The 26,688-nt window shown below is 44.0% G+C and overlaps 1 pseudogene; it reads right to left on the bottom strand.

Annotated features, from left to right (window-relative positions):
- Positions 1-6,622: 6,622 nt before the first annotated feature.
- LOC123171180 (protein MAIN-LIKE 1-like) overlaps positions 6,623-26,688 on the bottom strand; it is a 119,220-nt pseudogene continuing 99,154 nt past the window's right edge.

The following is a 26,688-nucleotide window of genomic DNA, read 5'->3' as shown; positions in this document are numbered from 1 at the left end:
AGATCGTGGGTTTGAAATTGGGAAATCGACCCCACTCTTTTTGCTAAGAAGGTCAAAGGGGAGTTGTTTGTATGCCAACTATATGTTGATGATATTATCTTTGGTTCTCCTAACAAAGCTTTCAATGAGGAGTTTGCCGCTCTCATGACCTCGAAGTTCAAGATGTCCATGATGGGAGAGTTGAAGTTCTTTCTCGGGTAAGAAATCAAACAAAGAAGAGAAGGAACCTTCATCAACCAAGCCAAAATACACTCAAGACATGCTCAAGAGATTCGAGCTAAGTGATGTCAAGCCAGCTTCCACTCCAATGCCCGTCAAATTCCAACTTGACATAGATCCCAATGGTAAAGCGGTGGATCAAAAGGTATATCGTTCCATGATTGGCTCCTTGCTTTACCTTTGTGCATCTAGACCGGATATCATGTTGAGTGTGGGAATTTGTGCACGGTTTCAAGCCTCACCTAAGGAAAGCCACTATGTGGCGGTCAAGCGAATCTTTCGATATTTGGCTCATACCCCAAACTTTCGCTTATGGTACCCAAGCGGAGCTAACTTCAACCTTGTGGGATTTTCGGACTCGGATTGGGCGGGAGACAAAGTGGATAGGAAGTCAACTTCTGGAGGGTGCCAATTTCTTGGTTGCTCTTTGGTGAGTTGGTCTTCTAAGAAGCAAATTTGTGTGTCTCTCTCGTCCACCGAAGCGGAGTATGTGGCCGCCGGTAGTTGTCGTGCTCAACTTCTTTGGATGAGGCAAACTTTAAAGAATTACGGTGTCATTTGTTACAAAGTGCCTCTTTGGTGTGACAATGAAAGTGCCATCAAGATTTCTCTCAACCCGGTGCAACACTTCAAGACGAAGCATATTGAGAGTCGGTATCACTTCATCTGGAATCACATTAGGTGAGGGGAGATCGAGCTCAACTATGTCAACACTCATGATAACCTTGCAGATATCTTCACGAAGCCCTTGGATGAAGCAAGATTTCGCGAGTTAAGGCATGAGCTAAATATCACTGATTTGAGCAATGTGGCTTGAACCTTTGCACACCCCACCATACTCATCTTGATATCTTGTTTAGGTGTAGGCATGGACATAGGGGGAGTGTTGTTCTCTCAATGAATTCTCCCTCCCCCCATTATGCATAAATTGATCAACTCTTTCACATTAGCCATTTTTATGGTACTTGTGCTTCAAAGACGAGTTTTGGTCATGGGCCCAAGGATAATTCTTCGCGGTGCCATACCAATTGACTCAAACATAGATGGCTCCGGCCACCGCTCTCAATCTTTGAGAGGCTTTGGTTGCGTTTGGTCCTTGTTGTCTTTTGCCTTCCTTTGAGCCGTGTTTGTGTTTGAGTTGTGTCGTGTGTGCTTGTTTGTGTGTTCGGTTGCTTGAAGTTTGCCTTGAAAAGGCCGTGTTTTCTGTTTTGGACAAAACGTCCACTTTCTTGGGTTTGCGGTACTACTGTGGCAAGCCACGGTACTACCACTAGAGATTGGGTGCTCCTGTGTGTGCACAACTGCGCCCACGGCACGGTACTACTGCCTCCATCACGGCAGTAATTTTTTACTACCGCCCTGTGTGCGGTACTTCCGCCCGGGCGGTACTACCGCGATGACCCGCGGTACTACCGCGCCGTCGCGAGCGCGTGGGGGTTAAGAGTGGGCAGGGGGAGTTCCAACTCCCCCATACCCATTCATCTCTTCCCCTCACTTTGTCTCTCTCTCTCTCTCCTGCCCAAGAACGGCGCCGGAGGACCTTGCCGGATCTCCGTCTCCGACCGCTCTCCTCGCATTCCGACCGGTGGGATCGATCCCCACCTCGCCCTCTTGCCATGGAACCCGGTGGTGGCTCCAATGTCCGGCGCTCGAATCCCAGCCGCGACACGAGCTCCAAGCGGCTTCGCAACCAAGAAGCTCCCGAGGGGTCCATTGCCCTACAATGCAAAGTCAAGACCACCGCTACCAAGTTCAAGGAGCCAAATGTTGGCATGGATGAAATGCCTCAAGTGGAGTTTCTGATCCGAAGGAAGCTCAACCCTTATGTCAACCCTAGGGAGATCACAAGGGGCAATGAGTTGTCTTGGACCAGGCAGAAGAATCTCATCTTCTTAGATGTGATCAAGGCCAAGCAGAACACCTATGTGCCAGTGAAGTGGATTGACATGAATCATATGAAGAAGGACAACAATAGGGAATATTTTGGTGAGCCTCTGGATTTGGTGGAGCAGTTTGGCATTGAGGAGTTACTCATGTTCCACATGGACTTTGACCCAGAGATTGTGGCTCAGTTCTTTGCTTCTGTCCACTTCCACACGGATGAGCAGCGGACCATGACTTGGATGACTAATGGGAAGAGGATGTCTGCTAAGTGGAAGGAGTTCATGGATATGTTGCACGTTCGTGATGAGAGGCTAAATGTGCCCGTTGGTGTCCGCCCACATGCCATCCCCGAGTCGGCCAACAAGAACAAGCTTCTACCCTACCTTGTTGAGAAGAAGATAGCCAATGGCAAGAAGACTTTTGTGCTAAACCCGTTCCTTAACATCATGCACCGGATCTTCCACAACACTCTTTTTCCTCGCATAGGCGACAAGGACAAGGTGCATGCTTATCTTGTGGACATGATGCTCATTTGTGAGAAAGCGCGTCTCCAACAACTTGAACCACTTGATGTCTCTCATATCATGTGGTGTGAGCTGTAGTTTGCTGTGTTCAATCATAAGGTGCCCATCTATGGACCTTACTTGCACCTCTTGATCTCGAAGACTTGGGAGAAGCTCTTCCCCGGTGAAGAGTTTCTTGCTCCCAACTGGATTCGCCATGAGTCTATCAAGCTACGCATCAAGAGCAAGTGGGCTAACACCACTACCCGGGCTAAGGCAGAGGCTGCTAGGATGGATGTTGATGAGGATGAGTTGGAGGAGGAGGAGGCTGAGGGGTATGCACCTCCCTCTGCTGAGCCATCTTGGGATAAGAAGCTCAAGGCCAAGATGAAGGCTCTATTCTGCATGCAGGCCAAGGGACAATACAAGGCTCGTGTGAACGCCAAGATGGCTCATCGTCGCGACAAGGCTATTATGAGGCAGGTTGGTCTTGAGGTTGAGAGTGGCTCCGAGGAGAGAATCATAGATGAGGAACCATGGATCAAACAGCACTGCCGGTGGAGTGAGTCTGAGGAGGATACTGGTGTTCGCTCTTCATCATGTGCTGTAGAGGAGTCTGAGGAGGAGGAACATGACTGGTGATGCCTTGGATTTCTACCACCACCTATGTCGTAGGTGTGCTCTCTACCTTGTTGGTGTCTCGATGCCAAAGGGGGAGAGAGTGTAGGATTTGTGAGTCTTGTGTCGCTTTGCTTTCGCTCCGTTGAACCTTCGTTGCTTTGGTTTGTTGGTTTGTGGTTGTGTTCGTGTGAGACCAGGAGACTATCATATGGTGTGAGACATATGCCCTCAAGCTTATCTTATTGTCTAGTATGTTTAGTAGATTGTTGAGCTTATGTTATCTTGTGCCCTTTACTTTATGCTCACTTACTTTACCTTGCCTCCATGCTTATTGTCACTCATATTGTTGCAAGTTTTGCCTTGTCTATAAAATATAGGGGGAGTGTTGATCCTAGTATGTGTATCGTGCAGTCCAAAGCATATCTATAGAGTGCACACATCTAGGGGGAGCCTGTCTATATTTTATAGATGTTGGGTTTGCTTATGTTCATTTTATATCCTTAGGTGCAAATCATGTATTGCCATCAGTCCACCAAAAAGGGGGAGATTGTAAGGGCATATTTCTCCCTATGTGGTTTTGGTGATTGATGAAAATGCATTTGCGGACTAATCGTGTGCATTGAGCATTTCAGAGATCTCATTTCTAGGCACAAGATGATTTGGTGCCCCTCGGAGTATATCGAAGATGGCGTTTCTCTACGTTTCTTTTAGGTGGATTTGAGTCGTAGGAAAGTCGTTCTATTAAGAGGGGGTCTGCTTCGGAAAGGTTAGGGTGGAATCAACATGTACACATCTGTACCTTTGCACCACCTTTCCTTCACTTCATTGGAGCACCGGTCGTTTACCCTTGTCTATGCGAAGATGAAGGCCTCCAAGTGCTATACTTTCTGTGGCGTGCGGTAGTACTGCTCAAGGGAGCAGTAGTACCGCAGCGGTCCACACTAGTACCGCCCAGGGAAGCGATAGTACCGCGTGGTGCAGTAGTACCGCTCCTCGCGAGCGGTAGTATCGTGGCCTCTAGCCCAGAACGCTGGCACGCACGAAAGTAGGTGCGGAAGTAATTTTTTACTACCACGCCCTACGTGGTAGTACCGCTCCCTGCGAGCGGTAGTACCATGCTAGATTTTCGCACAGACCAAAACTCAGCTGAAGTAGCCACGGATGTAATTTTATTAGTCTGTGCCTTCCCAGCCCAATTGAACCCTGCCTTGCGGTAGTACCGCTCCGGCGGTTCTACCACTCGTTGCTATACGCAACAGGGCCTCGTCTGGTCTCTGCCGCACGAGCGGTAGTACCGCACCATCTAGCGGTAGTACCGCAAGCCCTTGCGGTAGTACCGCGTGTCTGTGCGGTAGTACCGCATGTCGCGGGCTGAATAAGTGGGTAACGGTTGGATCTTTCCCCCCACTATATAAAGGGGGTCTTCTTCCCCAAGTTTACTACCTCTTTCCTCCCCAAGCTCCATTGTTGCTCAAAGCTCCATTTTCGCCCGATCTCTGTCCCTAGCCAATCAAACTCGTTGATTTTATAGGGATTGGTTGAGAAGGCCCCGATCTACACTTCCAAAAAGAGAAATTTGATCCCCCCCACTAATCCCTTGCGGATCTTGTTACTCCTGGGTGTTTGAGCACCCTAGACGGTTGAGGTCACCGCGGAGCCATATTCCATTGTGGTGAAGCTTCGTGGTGTTGTTGGGAGCCTCCAGTTAAGTTGTGGAGATTGCGCCAACCTTATTTGTAAAGGTTCGGTCACCGCCTCCAAGGGCACCAATAGTGGAATCACGGCATCTCGCATTGTGTGAGGGCGTGAGGAGAATACGGTGGCCCTAGTGGCTTCTTGGCGAGCATTGTGCCTCCACACCACTCCAACGGAGATGTACTTCCTCTCAAAGGGAAGGAACTTCGATAACACATCCTCATCTCCACCGGCTCCACTCTTGGTTATCTCTCACCTTTACTTGTGCAAGCTTATATTGTGTTGTATCCCTTGCTTGCTCATGTGCTTGTTGTTGTTGCATCATATAGGTTGCTCACCTAGTTGCATATCTAGACAACCTACTTTGATGCAAAGTTTAATTTGGTAAAGAAAAGCTAAAAATTGTTAGTTGCCTATTCACCCCCCCCTCTAGTCAACTATACCGATCCTTTCACACATTTGACAAGATTAATTCATACCTTCTAAAGTACTCAATGGAAATGGATGCGAAGATTGCGGGTGAGAACAGACACAAGTACAAGTTCCCACCCCAAGGGTGATGAATGGTTGGAATTTCAATCATGGAAGGCGGACTCCCAAGAAGCTATACTATATAACAATGACGATTGGTTGTACGAAGTGAAAGAGCCAGAAGGAACCACAAACGATGGCCGCCAACATGGAGGTCGGGATTTCAAGGTCTCCTTAACACGGTGTGATTGCTCTTGTGGGAGGCCATTGTTGCTTCTTCTCCCATGCTCACACTTGTATACCGCAGCTCGCGTTAGGAATGTGGACGTCAAGCACCCGCTCACCATGAGGGAGTACGAGTTCTCAATCATGACGGTCAAGAATACATGGGCCCCCTGATTTCACCCATACTTTGACCAATCTTAATGGCCGGAGTACCATGCAGTTCAACTATGGCCTGATCCGGATTTGAAGGTGGTTAAACAGGGAAGACGTAAGACAAAGCGTCTAAGAGGTGACATGGACGAATGGGGCCATGGTGGCGGCCGCGAATCAAGCAACAGCCAATTCCAAGAGCCTCGTGAGAGCTCCCGTTGTGGGGAATGCAAAGGTCAGGGACACAACAAAAGAAAATGTACCAAACCAAGAAAGAGGTCAAAGAAAAATGATGCAAGCACAAGCCAACAAGGAGGTACACAAGGTCCTATCCAAGCAAATAGTACTCAACAAGGGCCAAGCCAAGAAAGTGGTAGCCAACCAAGTGGTAGCCAACAAGTGCCAAACCAACCAGGTAGTAGCCAACAAGGGGCAGGCCAAAGAGGAAATAGGCAACAAAGAGGGAGGCAACTAGGACTTACAAGAGGACGTGGTGGTGGTAGAGGCCATGGTGGTGGTAGAGCCCGTGGTGGTCGTCTAGGCCTTGGCGATGCTCTAGGCCGTTGTGGTGGTCTAGGCCATGGAGGTGCTCTAGGCAGTGGTGGTCGTCTTGGCCTTGGTGGTGATCTTGGCCTGGTGGTGGTCTTGGGCAAGGTCGTTATAGAGGAATGTTTGGATACCTAGATGGACCATTTCCGTATGTGTCTCACTAACTATAATGTTTCAATTTACATATTTTTCATCTGTTGTTTTTGTCCTTATTCACTAGTATGTTGCAATTTATATGTTTTTCAATATGTTCTTTTTGTCATTACTAACTATTACGTTCCTCTCATCGTAGGTATGGAAGCTTCTCAACCCAACAAACCAACAATGAAGGGGGTGGAGGAGAAGGATGACGATGGTGAGATGGCGGGGTGGTGGGAGAAGGCTGCGAGGAAGATCGCATTGATAATGTAACAATGAAGTGAAAACAAACAACTGACTACTTGTCTATATAAGTAAGCCAGTGCCGCTGAACCCCAACTCCATTTGCTATCGAAGACGGTCAACGCCTTCAGCCACATCCATGGAGCATTCTTGCATGTGGTGTCAGCAAACAGAGTCCTGGAGATAGCGTACCACATGTAGACACAAGCATATGTCTGGACCACTTCATTGGTAGCATCCTCAGGACAATGCCCAAAGTGCCATGCAATCCAGGTGAAAGGAGTACCGACTGCGACTCTTTCCTTCTTCTTGTCTCCTTCTGGTACTGGAGGCTCTGGAGGAGACATACCGATAAGGGCCTCCATCTGCTGTCGCCACCCATCAGAATCGGTGCTCATACAGAGAGGATTCCCCTCGATAAGAAGACCGGCGATCATAGCGATATCCTGGAGCGTCACGGTCATCTCCCTGGTCCGAAGATGGAAACTGTGTGTCTCCGTCCTCCACCAATCGACAAGCGTGGTGATTGCTGCAGCATTGAGGCTCGGCGTCAACCGGCTGACCATCTGAATGAAAGGGAGGAGTCATGTCTCCCTGATGTACGGTGTGTACCGCTCATCATAGCGCAGGCCACCACCGGTGACCCCGTGAGACCGAATCTTCAAAGGTTGAAGCTCCTACAAACAAGCAAATCAGAATATTACATATGGGGCATGTGTGTTTGAAATAAACACAAAATTCAAAATACCGGCCACTTTGATTATTACACGTTGCTCCTCCGACATAAAGTAGGCCCGGTGTCGAGTGTCGTAGTAATCATCCAAAAGCCAAACCATCCTACAAATTTCAGACAATAAACATACATTAGCTAACTACCATACTTCCTAGACAAAATTTCAACAATCGGTACAAACTAAAAGGAAAATTGAATACCAATGTAAGATATACAATCAAAGCATGCCAACAATCATCACAAAAAACATATGTATTCAAAACAATATAGGGTTCCATAATGGTTTCATCTCAAAAACATCTCAACATGTAGGGTTCCGCAATGAAAGCATTCTTGTCCATACAAATATAGGATTTCTTCTCACTCATGTAAAAAAACAGCAACACAAACATCTAGACATGTATAGGGTTCATCTCAAGAATCTAGGTTTTCAACATGGAAGCATATATTGTCAATACAAATCAACTAAACCAGGGTTACAAAATGATTACAAATCATCTACAAATCCTATATCCCACATATCTATTTCAAAATATACATGCAAGTTTCTAATCCAATCAAACAAGGGTTATGCAATCTTCAAAATAAGTAACATTTTCTGGATAGAAAGAAGGGGATCGAAGGAGAATACCTTCTAGGATGGATTGGTGAAGAAATCAATGCACCAAATCGTCAGATCTGAAGATTTTGGGAGAGAGGATTGAGAGAGGAGAGGAGGAAGCCACCGCTGAGTCCTTTCTATAACTGCAACGAATGGGGTGGGGGGGGCCAGCGAGTGGCTCTTACAAAGTCATAGTGCAGCGCCCAAGAGCCAGGCGCCACACCCTATAGTGCAGCGCCTAGCTCAAAGGCGCTGCACTGCTCAGTGCGGGCCCCTGGGGTGCCACGCTGGCCAGACGTGCAGCGCCTGAGAGCTAGACGCTGCACTGTTGAGTGTGACGGCTAGCTGTCGAGCGCCACACAAAAAGGTTAGCTGAGCGAATTTTTTGAAACCAGTTCAGTTTGTAAATTGTTTTCGTCCATAGTTAATTTTGTCGTTTTTGCCTCCCTACAGGCCTGGGCATTGCCTATGTATACCGCTTCAAAGCAAGTACTACTCCGGTGTGACCATGGAGTATTACAATAAGTTAACGGGCTTGCTAAAAATCAGTCGACTGAGATTTAACCAAGTCTCAGTCGATCATACAACATTTTATGCCATCGTTTGCAACATTTTTTCCTACCGGTTGCAACATCCGTCTTGTTGGTTGTAGCATGTCGTCCCTCATCGGTTGTAGCACGTTATCTCATCGGTTGCGACATCCTTCATGGACGGTTGTAGCATTTCAGTTAGAATGGTTGTAGCATTTATTGTTGTTGCTTGCAATACCATCGCAACATTTTTCGTCGCCGCTTGTAGCATCTAGCCGTGCCGCTTGTAGCAAAAAAACCACGCTGACGTCACTCGACTGAGACTTCGTTAAGTCTCAATCGACTGAGTTCTAGACACACCCATGAGATAACATAAGTAGGCTTGAGAATGTAACTATTATATTTTTACTCTGTTTGAGGAGAGAGAGAAAAATGGACTGTAAGTTGGGATATCATTTCAATTATTATTTTTGTGTGTAAATATACATGCCTGTACTCCACTATATAATTTGTGTGTAAATTATACTAGATTGTGAAAGTTGCACTATTATATGTGTATTCCAAGCATATTGTAAAAAAATTGCAATTCTAGTGCAAAGTTCCGTGCAAGTTTTTTTACTTTCTTTCTTCTTAAAAGGTATTGTAATACCTATGCCACTAATTCATTCTTCCTTACAAAAATTTATTTTTTGATTTTGTTTTAATTTTTATTTTATTTTATTTCTTCTTTAAGGGTAATGCCAATGCCACTAAATCATTCTTTCTTAAAATAATATATATTTTTATGAAAATTCCACTATTATATGCTTATTCTTGCATAGTTTGTAAATGTGTACAAATTATGTCATAATTTATTTTATTTATTTTTCACTTTCTTTCTTCTTAGAGGGTAATACCAATGTCGCTTATTCACTCTTTCTTTAAAAAAGTCATTTTTATTTTTGTGTGTGTAAATATACATGCAAGTTATAAAATATGTGTGCAAATTAAAGTAGAGAGTGAAAATTGCAATAGTGTATGCTTATTCTTTGCATACTACAAAAACTACAATTTAAGTGTAAAGTTGTGTGCAAGTTTTTTTTCATTTTCTTTCTTATTAAAAGGTTTCATTCTTCCTAGAAAAATTCATTATTTTTATTTTGGTTTATTTATTTATTTAAAATGGTAATACAAATGTTATTCCACTATTAGTTGGTGTAGTATATGCTTCTTTCTCATATTATTAGAAAACAATTTATGTGTAAATTGTGTGCAAATTTTGACTTGTTTTTATTTATTTATTATTTTCTTTCTTCTTAATAGGTAAAACAAATGCCACTAATTCATTCTTCTTACAAAATTTGATTTTTTATGTGTGTAAATATACACGCAAGTACTATATAATATGTGTGTAAATTATACTAGAGTGTGAATATTGCACTTTTACATGTTTATAATTTGTATATTGCAAAAGGAGCAATTTCATAGAATTGTTGTGTGCAACTTTTTTATAGGTTTTTCTTTTCTTTTTAAAGGTAGTATCAATGCCAGTAATTCATTCTTTCTTATAATTTTAATGTTTTGATTTTAGTTTAGTTTTTATATCATATCCTATATACCTAAGAGAGTCATCTTCACTAACTTATTTGTCTCAACATGCAAGTATGCCACCTCACCATACAATTGTGAATGTGATAAGGCCCACCTCAACGTGCAATGGGATAAGCCTATTTTCGATTCATGGATGAGGAGCGCACGGTCGACCACGACCGCGTCAAGTTCACCTGCCTCGAATGCGAGAGCAATCAGTTGTTCAACGAGCTCGACAAGCTCCTTGAGTAGTATGAGGACGAGATGCCATGGAGTCGGTCCACCACTAATGACAACAAGGCTGGCCCCTCCGGGTGGGTGGGGGGTATCCCCGTCTCATCCTTCGACTTGGGCTCGGGCTCCGACTTTGATAGCTATCTTTTTTTTGTGACAAAACTTTCAATCTATTTATCTTCAATCATGGTAGTACAATGAACATTAAAAATAATAAAAAATTACACCCAGATCTGCAGACCACCTATTCACGACTACAAGCACTGAAGCAAGCTGAAGGCGCGCCGCTGTCATCGGTCCTCCCTCGCCAGAGTCGGGCAAAACTTGTTGTAGTACACAGTCATGAAGTCGTCGTGCTAAGCCTCCATAGGACCAACGCAATAGAACAACAACCGCCGCTGATGAAGAGTCTTAAGTTGACTAAAGTTAGGTTGTCGAGCAGAATGACAGTTGTTGTTCTGAAGACACATCTCTTCCTAAGAGGACCAACCCAACAGAGCAACAATCGTCTATGTTAAGATAGAGATCCAATCTGAAGACACTAGAACGTAGACGAATGACAATCAGACCCGAGCAAATCCACCAAAGACAGATCCGCCAGAGACACATCTCTATCTTAACTGCAAAGATGACTAAAGTTAGATAGTGTTAAGTTTTATACATTTTAGATCGATGCTTGTTGCTTGGGCTAGTTCGATGTCCATTTGGTCTTCGTGCAGGCATGAACTTTTTAATTATGCTATGTAATATGCTAATGTGGTACCGATGTTTAGTAATGCAAGGAACTAGTCTTAATTCGTGCATGAGACGAGTTTGTGTGCAAAATTAGTTTTCGAATTTATTTTGAGAGATTAAGTAATATGTGATCTGCAAGATGAGCAAACGTTTAATTCCTTCACAAAATTAGGGAAATGGGATAAGGGAAAGATTTTGAACTTTTAAAATAGGGGATTTGCTAGAGATGCCCCATTCAGATAATTGATTGGAGAGCAAAAGCAAATCATTTGAAAGGATTTTTTTAAAGTATAACCCAGCCTCTGCATCATTATGATCACACAACTATCACAGTGATTTGATGAGCTGGTGATCTCGGATTTGGCAACTCGACAATGCAACACATACACTTACTGACACTCACTTCCCAAGAGTTATGGGATGTCAACACATTCAGTCGCACTAGATCTGTGTCAGGATCGGTATTAATGAGGTTTGGTCCATAGATCCGATTTACAACTAATCTAGTAGTAGCTCATAGATTTATATAGATGTGCGGTCGATTTGTTACCACTAACCGGCCACAGTGCCAAACTATATTCAAGTTGCGTGGCCCAAGGATTTCATGAAGGTCACATGAAAGAACAAGACGTTAGCCCGTGATCACGAGATTTAAGTATAGTTCAGAGATGCATGATACTGTAGAACGTAGCTACTACGTAGTACGTACATAATGAGTGATTATGTATGTTAAGTAGTATATGCGGTGGTGATTTCACACACAAAGGTGTACGCAGTGGTGGCATTTGCATTAATGTGGAACGGAAGATTGAAACGAATCTGCTGGAAATGGGAGAGCCAACGTAAAATCCAAATGGAGAAGGAATGGTAACGTGTGGTACCGTGGCTTTCTCGGGCTAGCTGCCCAATTTGACCAAAATTATTCGATTCGAAGTTCCGAACAACCGAAGCCCGTGTCTGATCAAGACAATCAATCATCGGGAGTAATGGCAGGTTGGCCCAGAGATGCGCACCCTCCGGGAGCTGCTCAGAAGTATGGATACCACTCCTGCTTACAAAGGTTCCAGCGATGAATTCACTGCTCCATTTTGGCATAGAAACTTTGGTTCTAGTTACTCCTGCACTCCTTTGTTCGTCCTTTTGAATCATAGCTACATAAAAGCATCTACAGTCAGACATAGCAAATATGACCCTTTATACGCCCGCGGACGCGCCCGGTCAATGACCGGGTATGTCCGTTTTGAGCCTCTGTTTATCCGGCAGTGCAGCCACACTTCTTATTTTTTTTTCTCATATGTCCGGTCACTTGCACGTGATTGGTGGATATGAAGAGAAAGAAATAAAAAATGAATAAAGAGAAAAGGTGGTCCTGAGTGGGGCCGCATCCTATGTGCCGGAATGCCCGGGCGCGTCCGGGCGCGTCGGCGAGCCCTCATATCCTCCTCATATTTGAGATGGATATGATGGTTCGCAGACAGCCTGGGTGTATAGGGATGATACGAGCGATCCGGTTGGGTCATGTTTTTCCTTCTCTCTCCTGTCCGGTCACTGACCGGGCGCGTCCGCGGCCATATGAGGAATGGCTTGAGGCGTCCGACTGTAGATGCTCTAAGGGATTTAACTATACTTTTAGCTACTTTTTATTTAGTGGTAATTGGAATTTAGGGTTTTCCTATTTCGACTAGTTGGGTAGGTTGTGCCGAAGGTCGACGAAAGGAGGGACTGTCTTCGTTTCTCGCAAAAAGAAAAAAAAAGACTGTCTTCGTTGAAGAGAACGACAGAGAGCAAGGCCAAGCAAGCTAATCAAGTTCATGTGCCAGCTTGTTTCCATTGGACTTTGTTTGCACATGAGCTAAAATTGGATGCGTGTGAGAATTAATTGCACGCCACGATTATAAAGCAGGCCAGCGCCGCTACGGGTGCAACCATGCATGTGGAGGTGCCTGATTGCACCACAAAAGGCAATGTATGATCCGCACGGGAGGACGAATACGACGATTGGGCTGGTTGCATTTCATCGCGAGGAAACATAATGTCCCAAACTCCTAACGATGGCGCTACGCGTCGGTCGGGTCTTTGCAGAATCAGCCGCTCGACAGCGCCCGGCCGCCTTCGCAAACGTTGAGTGGCGTGCGCAACAACCGTCCGATCTTTGCAACGTCAGCCGCTCCACAACGCCCAGCCATTTGCAACATGGCAAGTGTTGCACTCGGCAGTTTGCGTTGCGCTCGTTCAAAAATGTTTTTCTGCCGTTTGCAGCTTGGCTTGTGTTGCGACTGCAACAAATAGCCCCTTGCTGCTGTCCAGCATAGAGCTGCGCTGAGCATAGTGCCGCCAGCCGCCGTGAACTCCGTTGTTGCGGGTCGCCATTGCAGGAGCGCCACGGTTGCCGTAGGACCACCATCGTCAACACAACACAATGATCATCGCAGCCGCACAACATCACACGTTATAATCACAACATCATCGACAAAGTGGGAGCGTCCTCGGCCTTGTAGCAGGTCCGTCGGCTTTGCAACAACGTGATTCGACCATGGTCACAACCTCGCCTCCTCGGGATCACAACAGACCAGTGTCCATTGTCGCAGCTTCGCTTCTACCCAAGCTCGCAGGAGGCAATCGTCTTTGCACCAGTTAGATCCGGCCACGGGAGCTCTCTTTTTCTCACATGCGACAAAATAATTTGGAGACGTGCTTGGGGGGATGCACATCCACGGGAAGAACCTGAACATAGGAGACGAGGCTCGAAAAAAAGATGTGGATGTGATCTCTTCGTTTGAGATAAGAATGGAAGAGTGGTGGTGCTGGTCCCATGTGGGGCACAATTGAGGGAGAAGGTTTGCAACACAATCCATGTTGCAAAAGCAGTCGAGCACAACACTAGACCACATTGCAAAGCTCATGCGAGTAATCACTGTTGTAAAACACGTTAGTAGCGACGGCACAAAATGGCTATCAGTGGCGGGCTTTGGGCCTAGTTAGGCCCACCACTAACCTCCCGCCACTGCTAATAAGTTACCATGGGTGGAGGGACCGTTGCCTATACTGGCCCGCGTTGTGCCGCTAGTTGAGGGAGTGGCTGGCGCTAGAGCTGGAGAAGGATGCATGGAGAGGCGCCAGAGACAAGCAGAGAGTGGATTGAATCGAGCGGAAGGGGTTGAATCGAGAGTCATGAGAGAAAGAAAGGGAGTTGGTATGTACAAACGGTGGCTGGAAAAGGGGTGTTTTGATGCATGATTGCGTACATTATGAGCGAGGTTTTTGGTCCTTACATAGGTTTGTAAAATAGACCATGAGCTGCGCAACGTGTGAAGCAAGCACACTCATGCTGATGCTGCCCGATATAATTTAAATCTAAACTACCAAAAAAATATTTATCTTTTATAAAATCTAAATTTATTCAAGGAAAAGTAAAACCTATTCTATTGAATATAAATATTTAAATTGCAAAAAAATAAAAAATAATTCAGACTTAGATATCATAAGTTATAGTTTTTTAATGATGCGGAATTTACCTGTGGCGACCATTTTCTAGGGCCGGTCGCTGATATTTTTTAGGAATTCTGTGTTTTTTAAAGCGTTAGCCTTTTAGATTTTGAGTTATGGTACAATTGTTTTTCAAACCCAGCAAACATCATTTCACGTATTATGTTAATATTCAATTTTGGCTCCATTTTCTATATTTAAACCATTAAATGCATGTATAGGCATTTAACGAATACAATTCAAATTTGAACTGTAAGTACATGAAATAATCACCAGGAATGGGTTAAAAAGGTATTTATGGTCTTTAGTATATGTTTAAGAATTATTCAAGGAAACAAGAGGAGTCGCAAACACCAAGTGGTCGAGACCAAGGCACCAACAATGTGGTTATTGACATTTTAATTCAGAAATATTCAAACGAAAACCGAAAATCATGAAACTTTACGTGGTGTCTTAATATGACCCCTAGAGGCTGTAGTAAAATGTTTCGAAAAAGTTGTCACGCAGACTGCATATGAACCGAACCATCTCCCAAAAAGAAACTATGTTTCGAGATGGAATGAGATAGTTTTGCATCTGAATCGAGCGTTGCTTTGTCGGTTGACCTTGATTTTTTTTTTCCCACGTTCAGTACACTCCATTAAATATATCAAGTCAAAATGTGACATTTTCCGGGGTCTATTTTCTATATTTAAGAAACTAAATGCATTTCTAGGCATTTGAAACAGATCGCTTTGCATCTGAAGCAACTGCTCATTCCTCGTTAGTATTCAAATTCGACACTCAACATACTACTTGTGACATGCCAAAATTTGGCATTGTTTGGTCCGTCTACTGTAATTAAGCCCTTGAATGCATTTACCTCCACTAAATACATAGAAATCTATTTAATTCCCTCAAAATGGCTAATTAATAGTAAAATGTGCCAAACTCTTACATGAAACTTCCAATGGTGTAACTAGGATGTAGAAAACTTTTTGGACCATAAGCCTAAAGATAAAACAATAAAACCCTAACATTATAAAATAATGGCATAAAAATACCAGTGGCAGGCACGAAAAAGCACATGCCACTCGTATTTAAGTTACCAGTGGCGGCAACACAAAGTTACCAATGATGGGCACAAACACCCTCCTGCCACTGGTAACTTCATCAATACGAGCCAGCCATTGGTGTTTTTGCCAGAATAACTACGGGTCCAAAAATATCAATAGCGGCCTTATATTTCTGCCGCCATTGGTAATTTTGGCCTATGACTAATCCGGGTCGTTGTTACCAATGGTTGGCGCAAAAGGTCGCCCGCCATTGTAGTAAAATGTTAGTGGTGGGTATGACTTTGTGCCTGCCACTAGTAAGTGCCCATTACCGGTAGCATATGCTAGAGTGCATTAGCCACTAATATGAACCCACCTATAAGCAATTTTCTAGTATTGAGCGGGGGATGTTGTGTGCTGCATGAACAAAAGTTAATCTGACGATCGTGGAGGCGGTCGAAGCATGTGCCTTTATCAGCCGAGTGAGCACCAGCGCCCAACTTCTAATAGTTTTCGTCACTACCCAAAAACGAATATCCAGGCCCTAAACCCTAGTAGCAAATTCTGATACATTTGCGGGCATTTCAAATTCCCCGCAAAGGCTCTACCCTAGGGCATTTCAAATTCCCCACTCATTGCGGGGAATAAAAGGCTCTACCTACTACACTATTTTCTTGCGCTAGGCCTATCTATCCATGAGTTCTTTTTTTAAGGGATCTACTAGCGAGTTGTTTTTTTTTCTTTCTTTTATGTGTGTATGTGTGTTTTGTTCTAGTTTATCGTATATTTTGCATTAAGCCCTTCTAAATTTAATTTAGTTTTTATTTATGTGATTAATTTATTTGTTGGGATTGCTTTTTTACTTATTCCATAAATTGTTTATTTTTGTGTTTATTCTTTATTGTAATTCACTTCGTTTTTATTTCACTTTCATTTTTATGCCTTTTATTTTTCTATGTTGCACCTGAATATTTGTTTTTTTGATACAGTCATGAATATCATCCTAAGTACATGAGCATTCACATGTTACATATGGATATTTTCTTGTATATGGATCCATTTTCAATGCATGAACAAATTTCAGTAACTAGCATAAGATTGTTCATAATATATATGAACATATTTTGTGCTATAGAATGTTCACGAAATAATTTCTATGCACTATCTTAAATTATGAATGACTTTTTTTTTTAAATTTGAGTGCTTTTAGAATGAAATTCCAATTGTTAATAAACATTAATTGTAGTAGAACACATGCACGTCACATGTGCCACCACCAAGGTGTTTTGATGGGATTTTCCAACCGAAATGTGTGTGTGTGTGTGTGTGCCGGGCGCGCGGGGGGGGGGGGGGGGGGGGGGGGGGGGGGCTGTCAATTATGAATCCTTTTCAGTGTTGTGCCACTCGTGTCATTATCTTCAGAACTGAATCTCAGGTTTGAACAAACTGTTTTCAACGTGAGTTGTACTTCCCAGTGTGTATACTTGCACTTCATATAGTAGTATGCGTATTTATGACGAAGGGTTTGATGTTAGTGTAAGATAGAAGAGGCACAGTCACAAACCTTCGTTGGTGCTTGTACGCACGGAAAAAACATGGAGATGTAACAAATTTGTATTTTTACTCTTTTTTAAGAGAGAAAAATGGATTTGGTAACCGTGGCTAGAGTCTTAGTGCATACGTTTAGGCGGAAAGGCCTAGTGGAGATGTCCTACTTGATGCTCTGTTTGTCAAACAGTCGACCAATCACACAGAACACTCACTCATGGGTTGGACCACTTCGGTGCATCGTTGAGCATTCGTTTTGGGCGATTTTATTTCCTTGAGTCTTTGGTTTGCCTCCGGAAAAACAAATGTTTTTTTTGCATATTGGAACAAAAAATCTATAGGAAATTTTTGAAAATATTCATAATTTTTTCAAAGATACTCAAGAAATTTAAAAAATGTTCACAATATTTTTTTAAATGTTATCAAATTTTAACAAATGCTCATATATTTTTAAATATGTTTGTGATATAAAATATCCGTGTACATTACAATATGTTACAAATATAAGAACAATTGTTCAAGAATTTGAAAAAAATTGCGTATTTTTTAAGATGTATGAGTATTTCAAAAGGTAAAAAAAAGCAGAAAATAAAAAAGTGAAACAAAGAATTAAAAAAAAGAACAGAGGAAAAACATAAGAAGTGTCTCCCCACAGTGGGTAGTGCATTGGATTGAGTAGGCTGTCTAGTTAGTGGGGCTTTGGGCCTTAAGTGCTGAACACAATGCAGCTTGGTTTATATGTTGGTAATCATGCAGTTTTTTGAGGGAGCGGCTATACATTGCCCGTTGCGATACCAAAGGAGGTCTCGCTTCAAGACCCCCCACCCGTCGCTACCATTGGTACGGCCCGAGTAGAACTCTGCAGGTTTGTTCATTCATTTCTTTTTTCGTCCATTATTTCGAAAGGAATATTTTAAAAAACATTTATTTCAAAAAATTAAAATTACTTCAAGTTTATCAAAAACAATAAAAAATAAAAAATTGGTAAATCGTGTAATTAATTTGTTAGTGTAGTTGTAAGAAAAAGTTGATAGCAATAACAAAATGTTCGTAGCATTTCTAATATGTTCACACGTTTCACAAAAATGTACTCTGTAAACAAATCTAGGACGTTTTAGGTCAGTAGTTAGTGACTAAAACATCTTACATTTGTTTACATTAGGAGTACATGACATTCCCCAAAAAATATTTATACAATTAAAAAATGCTCACGTAATTCAGAAAAATGTTTTGCACAATTAAAAAAATGCATGTTATATTTGAGGAAACTTTAAAGTGTTTCAAAAAATCACGGCAATTATAAAAATGATATACCAAATGTAAACAAATGGCTGCATAGTTCTAAAAAATGTTTCAACGTGTATTTTAAAAATTTCTAACCTGATTCATTTTTTTAATATGTATCTGAAAAAGTATTAATAATGTATTTTTTAAAAATTATATGTGCATAAAAATGTTTTATATGTATATACAAAAATGTCCAATGTGTATGGAAAGTAGACATCAAAACATAAATTTGAAAACAATTTTAATCATGTATTTAGAAAAAGTTAAACGTGTATATGTATACCAAAAATGTAAAATCAGTATGAAAACAGTAGACATGTGTTGAAAACGGGGGAAAGAAAGAATGAAAAAAAAAGCTGAAGAAAAAGAAAAAGAATTGGGAAAAAGAGAAACAGGAGAAAATTGAAGCAAACAGTGATACCGGTAAGAAAAAACACATAGAAAAAAACTTGAGCCAGATGCACTACAATACTGGGCCGGTCCTCTTCCTCGCACCCAGAGGCGAAACCGAGTAGGCGAGAAATAGCCTAGCAGTTTCGTGGCATGTGAAAACGAACTACAAAGTACACACTGAATAACAGCTTATTTCCCATAGGAAATGAATTAGAAAAATTGTATTAACTAGAAATCTCAATTAGATTGGTCTAATGATCAGTTTCTGTGTAAAAGTGCCCACACGTAACACTTGGTGCCTCCATGGAAAAAAATATACCATATTTGTAAAGTATAATCATTGGTCAAAAACTTGTGGTAACAACCCTAAATTTTCATAATGACACAAAATACGACACGTATTTACGAACGGTGGACATATTTTCATAGTCATTTAAAAAAATACTATTAAGTCAATGATGTTGTCTATTAGTTTTGTATGCCACATAAGTTGAGCGGTTGCATATTTCGTAAATTATGTGCAACTTTAGTGCAAAGAGTATGTTCCCGGGCAATTAAAATTGGACACTTCCGCACTTCAAGTTGTACATAGTTGTTTGTGCAACTCAAAGCTTCATGAAATTTGATCGACTTTGAAATTATTACTTGTCATGTGACAAAGGGATAGGAAGTAACAAGCATGGCTTAGCAATGAAAATTAATGGTCTAAAGACATGGTTAAAATTATGCATTTTGTCACGTAAAATGTGTTGGTCCTCAGCTGAAATTTCTACTCAGAATTGTTGCTTACCAAAACAAAAACCACGGAGCTATTATTCATCATTTTGGAATCCCTTAGGTCTAAACAAAACTTATCATGTCACACAATTTTAAAATTCATAACACACATTAAGAAATTAAATAAAGAAAATTAGGCACCGGATAGTGGCTAATTCAGGTTGAACTTCAAGTTTGACATTGACAACAAAATTTTCGGTTTCACTTTTTGAGCTTTGTCTCAAGTTTTGGCTAGAAAATTTATAACGTTAATTATAGAATCGTATTGCATCTATAACCTTTTTTTTGTTTTCAGAAATTCTAAAGATGTCAATAAGTAGCAGTTACATCGGGGACAACAAGCCTTGGTGAAACCGATACTTCAAATCCCATGTGCTCATGAGTTCGTTAGGAAAAGGTAGTTGAGTGGTTGCATTCAACTCTGAGTTAGCAATCCCCAAAATTAAATGTGTTAAAATTCACCTAACCTTCATTTTAGAGGGGAGGAATGGTGATCATGCCTCTGATAGGGACATTCGTTGATAATTTGGAATATGGTATGTCGTCCCATGAAGCTTGGAGGCCTCAGAGTACTTGACTTGGAGCCTTCTGGACATGTGCTCCGCCTACGATGGCCAAGTGGACTAGCCCTGATCAGCCTTGGGTTAGTTTGGCTCTGGGATGAGAAAGACATGGTTCTTTTCAACACAACTAGTTAAATAACAGCCGTAGATAGCCGAAAGGTGACCTTCTGCTTTGACAAATGGATTGATGGGAGGGTGCCAAATGATTTCACCCCCTAAATTTTCTCTCTCGCCAAGTGTAAGGGAAGAAGGATTAAAAAGGAGCTTCAAGGACATAACCATATATTTCCCTTAAAAAAATATACCATCTGTGTGTAAATATGTGAATCGTTGCACTTTGGTCTTTAATACATGATTTCCACCTTGATCCTTTGTCATCGGACTCTATCGCATGGATGAGTCATATCCGGAATCTACTCTTCATCGGCGGCCTATGAGTTGCAATATGTGGGCGCTGAGACCCCTTTTGAGGGAGACAAACTTTGCAAATGACACTGAAGGAAATATGCCCTAGAGACAATAATAAAGTTGTTATTTTATATTTCCTTATATCATGATAAATGTTTATTATTCATGCTAGAATTGTATTAACCCGAAACTTGATACATGTGTGGATACATAGACAAAACACCGTGTCACTAGTAAGCCTCTACTAGACTAGCTCGTTTTTCAAAGATGGTTAAGTTTCCTAACCATAGACATGTGTTTTCATTTGATGAACGGGATCAAATCATTAGGACAATGATCTGATGGACAAGACCCATCCGTTAGCTTAGCATTATGATCGTTCAGTTTTATTGCTATTGCTTTCTTCATGTCAAATACATATTCCTTTGACTATGAGATTATGAAACTCCCGGATACCGGAGGAATACCTTGCGTGCTATCAAACGTCACAACGTAACTGGGTGATTATAAAGATGCTCTATAGGTATCTCTGAAGGTGTTTGTTGGGTTGGCATAGATCGAGATTAGGATTTGTCACTCCGAGTATCGGGGAGGTATCTCTGGGCCCTCTCTGTAATGCACATCATAATAAGCCTTGCAAGCAATGTAACTAATGAGTTAGTTGCGGGATGATGCATTACGGAATGAGTAAAGAGACTTGCTGGTAACGGGATTGAATTAGGTATGAAGATACCGACGATCGAATCTCGGGTAAGTAACATACCGATGCCAAAGGGAATAACGTATGTTGTCATTACGGTACGACCGATAAAGATCTTCGTAGAATATGTGGGAACCAATATGAGCATCCAGGTTCCGCTATTGGTTATTGACCGGAGAAGTGTCTCGGTCATGTCTACATAGTTCTCGAACCCGTAGGGTCCGCACGCTTAACATTCGATGATGATTTTGTATTATATGAGTTATGTGATTTGGTGACCGAATGTTGTTCGGAGTCCCGGATGAGATCAAGGACATGACGAGGATTCTCGAAATGGTCGAGAGGTAAAGATTCATATATAGGACGATAGTATTCGGACACCGGAAGTGTTCTGGGGGTACCGGGTACGTATCGGGTCACCGGAAGGGGTTCCGGGCAACCCCCGGGAAGCTATATGGGCCTAATGGGCCAAGAGGGGACACACCAGCCACAAAGGGGCTGGTGCACCCCCCATATGGGCTGGCCAAATTGGAGAAGGAAAGGGGAAGAAGGAAAGGAAAAATAGGATTAGGATTCCCCCTTCCCCCTCTTCCCTTCCTACTCTGAATAGGAATAGGAAAGGGGGAGGCCGAATTGAGAGGACCCCAAGTAGGATTCCTCCTACTTGGGGCACCCGCTTGGCTGCCTCTCCTCCCCTCCAACCTATATATATGAGGGGGGCACCGCTAGAACACACAACAAACATTGTTAGCCGTGTGTGGCGCCCCCCTCCACAGTTTACGCCTCCGGTCATATTGTCGTAGTGCTTAGGTGAAGCCCTGCACGGATCACTTCACCATCACCGTCACCACGCCGTCGTGCTGACGAAACTCTCCCTCGACACTTTGCTGGATCAAGAGTTCGAGGGACGTCATCGAGCTGAACGTGTGCAGAACTCGGAGGTGCCGTACGTTCGGTACTTGATCGGTTGAATCGAGAAGATGTTCGAATACATCAACCGTGTTAAGTAAACACTTCCGCTTTCGGTCTATGAGGGTACGTGGACACACTCTCCCCCTCTCGTTGCTATGCATCTCCTAGATAGATCTTGCATGATCATAGGATTTTTTTTGAAATTGCATGCTATGTTTCCCAACAGTGGCATCAGAGCTAGGTCTACGCGTAGACGATATGCACGAGTAGAACACAAAGAGTTGTGGGCGATCATAGTCATACTGCTTACCACCAATGTCTTATTTTGATTCTGCGGTATTGTTGGATGAAGCAGCCCGGACCAACCTTACATGAACATGTTCATGAGATCGGTTCCACCGACAAACATACAACTTGTTTTGCATAAAGGTGGCTGGCGGGTGTCTGTTTCTCCAACTTTAGTTGAATCGAATTTGACTACGGCCGGTCCTTGTTGATGGTTAAAACAACAAACTTGACGAAACATCGTTGTGGTTTTGATGCGTAGGTAAGAACGGTTCTTACTAGAAGCCCGTAGCAGCCACGTAAAACTTGCAACAACCACTACAAAAAAAATACACTTCCGTGATGATACGTGTTTGTCACAGTAGGTCGCGTTTTTTGTCATGCATGTACATCCATGACGATTTTATGACAGAATCAAGATAGTCATACCTGTGCTGTCGTAGAAGTGTTCCATGACATTACCAAAATTATCATCACGGAAGTGCCCACTTCCATGACGATAAATCACGCGTCACAGAAGTGCTTTCGTCAAGGGTGACCGACACGTGGCATCCACCGTAACGGAATGCCGTTAAGCTATCGGGTCGGGTTTTGGATCCGATAACCCGTTAACAGCCCCGACCAATGGGAAATTTCCACGTGTAAAATTCTTATTGGTCGGACGAAACACGTGTCAGCTCGTCAGTGGGTTAGATAGGCGCCTATGATATGTCGACACGTGCCACGGCCCACCACTGGCCCATTTAGCTTACAAAGCCGGCCCGTTTGACTTGGTCAAAAGTTAACGGGCTGGCCCATGAAAAGCCTGTTAACGGTCTCTTCGAAAATAGCCCATTTTACGGCCCGTTAACTCATGGCCCGTTAGGCCCTAAAGGAAATCGGCCCAATAACGTCATGTGGGCCGTCGAATATAACACCAGCCCATTTCACTTTCGGCCCATGTATGGCCCACGACGTCTTTCGGCCCATATGAGGCCTTCGTATCTTTCGGCCCTTTACAGGCCCACGGCGACTCTAGCCCATAATGAAGAGTAATTTTCTTTATACCCGTTAACGGCCCGTGATTTACATGGGCCGTTTCCAGCCCGTGTTAGCTTTCGGCCTATTGACGACCCATACGTTCTTGGGCTCCTTTTCGGCCCTCGATTACTTCCGGCCCGTTACTGGCCTGTTTGTGACGCCCCCGATTTGACCGTACACTAATCATGCACGCAAATGTGTACGATCAAGATCAGGGACTCACAGGAAGATATCACAACACAACTCTACAACATAAATAAGTCATACAAGCATCATAATACAAGCCAGGGGCCTCGAGGGCTCGAATACAAGTGCTCGATCATAGACGAGTCAGCGGAAGCAACAATATCTGAGTACAGACATAAGTTAAACAAGTTTGCCTTAAGAAGGCTAGCACAAAAGTAGCAACCATCGAAAAGGCAAGGCCTCCTGCCTAGGACCTCCTAACTACTCCTCGAAGCCGAACTCCACGTAGAATCATCCTCGGGGTCTCTAGCTCCTGGACTCCAGCATCTGGTTGCGGCAACCAGGTAGAAAGGAAAGGGGGAAAAGAAGAAGGAAAGCAACCGTGAGTACTCATCCAAAGTACTCGCAAGCAAGGAGCTGCACTACATATGCATGGGTATATGTGTAAAGGGGCATATCAGTGGACTGAACTGCAGAATGCCAGAATAAGAGGGGGATAGCTAGTCCTGTCGAAGACTACGCTTCTGGCCATCTCCATCTTGCAGCATGTAGAAGAGAGTAGATTGAAGTCCTCCAAGTAGCGTCGCATAGCATAATCCTACCCGGCGATCCCCTCCTCGTCACCCTGTTAGAAAGCGATCACCGGGTTATATCTGGCACTTGGAAGGGTGTGTTTTATTAAGTATCCAGTTCTAGTTGTCATAAGGTCAAGGTACAACTCCGGGTCGTCCTTTTACCGAGGGACACGGCTATTCGAATAGATAAACTTCCCTGCAGGGGTGCACCACATAACCCAACACGCTCGATCCCATTTTTCCGGACACACTTTCCTGGGTCATGCCCGGCCTCGTAAGATCAACACGTCGCAGCCCCACCTAGGCTCAACAGAGAGGTCAACACGCCGGTCTAAATCCTATGCGCGCAGGGGTCTGGGCCCATCGCCCATTGCACACCTGCATGTTGCGTACGCGGCCGGAAGCAGACCTAGCCTAGCAGGCGTTCCAGTCCAATCCGGCGCGCGCCACTCCGTCGCTGACGTCAAGAAGAGCTTCGGTTGATACCACGACGCCGGGATACCCATAACTACTCCCGCGTAGATGGTTAGTGCGTATAGACCAAATGGCCAGACTCAGATCAAATACCCAGAACTCGTTAAGCGTGTTATTTGAAGTAACCGCGGACGCCGACCAGGGCCAGGCCCACCTCTCTCCTGGGTGGTCTCAACCTGCCCTGTCGCTCCACCACAAAGTAACAGTCGGGGGCCGTCAGGAACCCAGGCCCACCTCTACCGGGAAGGAGCCACCTGTCCTTTCAGCCCCCTCATCAAAATCACTTGCGGGTACTCAACGAGCCGACCCGACTTTAGTCACCACATGTGTCATGTATATAAAGTATATAGTATATACCCGTGATCACCTCCCAAAGTGATCACGGCCCAGTAGTATAGCATGGCAGACAGACAAGAGTGTAGGGCCACTGATGGAACACTAGCATCCTATACTAAGCAGTAGGATAGCAGGTAAGGGTAACAACTGTAGCAACAATGACAGGCTATGCATCAGGATAGGATTAACAGAAAGCAGTAACATGCTACACTACTCTAATGCAAGCAGTATAGAGAAGAATAGGCGATATCTGGTGATCAAGGGGGGGGGGGGCTTGCCTGATTTCTCTGGCAAGTAGGAGGGATCGTCAACTCCGTAGTCGAACTGGGCAGCAGCAGCGTCAGTCTCGTAGTCTACTGGAGAGAAGAGGGGGAAGAAACAGTAAATACAATGCAAACATAAGCATGATGATGCGTGACATGACAATGAGTGGTGCTAGGTGTGCCCTAACGTGGCAGTAGGTGGTACCAGCGAAGGGGGGAACATCCGGGAAAGTATTCCCGATGTTTCGCGTTTTCGGACAGTCGGACCGGAGGGGGAAAGTTCCATGTTCGCTATGCTAGGAACGTGTGGCTGACAAACGGACTACGTATTCGGATTCGTCTCGTTGTTCTGAGCAACTTTCATGTACAAAGTTTTTCCATCTGAGCTACGGTTTATTTTATATTAAATTTTAAAGATTTAAATCATTTTTAGAATTTAATAAATTAATTTAATTGGAAATTTAATTAATGCATCAGCATGACGTCAGCAGTCAACGTTGACCGTTGACCTGGTCAACCTGACAGGTGGGTCCCACCTGTCAGGGGCTGTTAGCTAATTAACAGTAGTTAATTAGGTTAATTAATTATTAGGTTAATAAATCTTAATTAGTTAATATTAACAGGATTAATTAAGTTAATTAATTATCTTAATTAATTAATTTTATTATTTATTTATTTTAAATCATTATTTATTTATTTTTTTACTTTTATTCCTTTTTTTCTGGGGGTGGGCCCCATATGTCATAGGCAAGGGGGCCATAGCGGGTGTGGGCTACGGGCACAACCCGAACGGGCGACGGGCGCAGCCCGCCCGACAGGGCGCTGCGGCCAGCGGGTGAAGGGGGCCGGCGCAGGGCCCGGCGCCGGCGACAGTGGCCGGAGCGGGGCGTCGGGCGACCAGGACTCGCGTCGGCGCAGGCGAGCGCGAGGGGAGGTCGTGGGCGCGACGACTGGAGGCGTCGCGGTTGGGCGAGGCAAGCGGCCAGGCAGAGTGGGGCGCGCGCGGGCAGCATCGGCACTAGCAGCGGCGGCGCAGCAAGCAGGCTGCAGCGCGGGGAGCGGGGTGGGGGCCGGCGTGAGGCAGTAAGCCAGCGCGCGGGCGTGGCCAGTGTGGGGCGCACGAGGAAGCAGGAGGCACGGGCGCGTGGCGCGCGAACGCGCGCACTTCGGCGCGGCCAGGAGCAGGGTGCGGCGATGCGGTTGTGCACGGGCCGGCGGGAGAGCGTGCTCGGCCACAGGGGCTAACGGAGGAGAAGGGGGAGCTCACGGGGTGTTGTAGGGAACGGGGCAGTGGGGCCCGAGGAGGAGGTTGGAGACGTTGTTCCGGCGGGGAGGCAGACC

Source organism: Triticum aestivum, chromosome 7D (genome assembly GCF_018294505.1).
Source record: "Triticum aestivum cultivar Chinese Spring chromosome 7D, IWGSC CS RefSeq v2.1, whole genome shotgun sequence".
Lineage (NCBI taxonomy): Eukaryota > Viridiplantae > Streptophyta > Magnoliopsida > Poales > Poaceae > Triticum > Triticum aestivum.
This window is presented reverse-complemented; position numbering and strand designations above follow the sequence as displayed.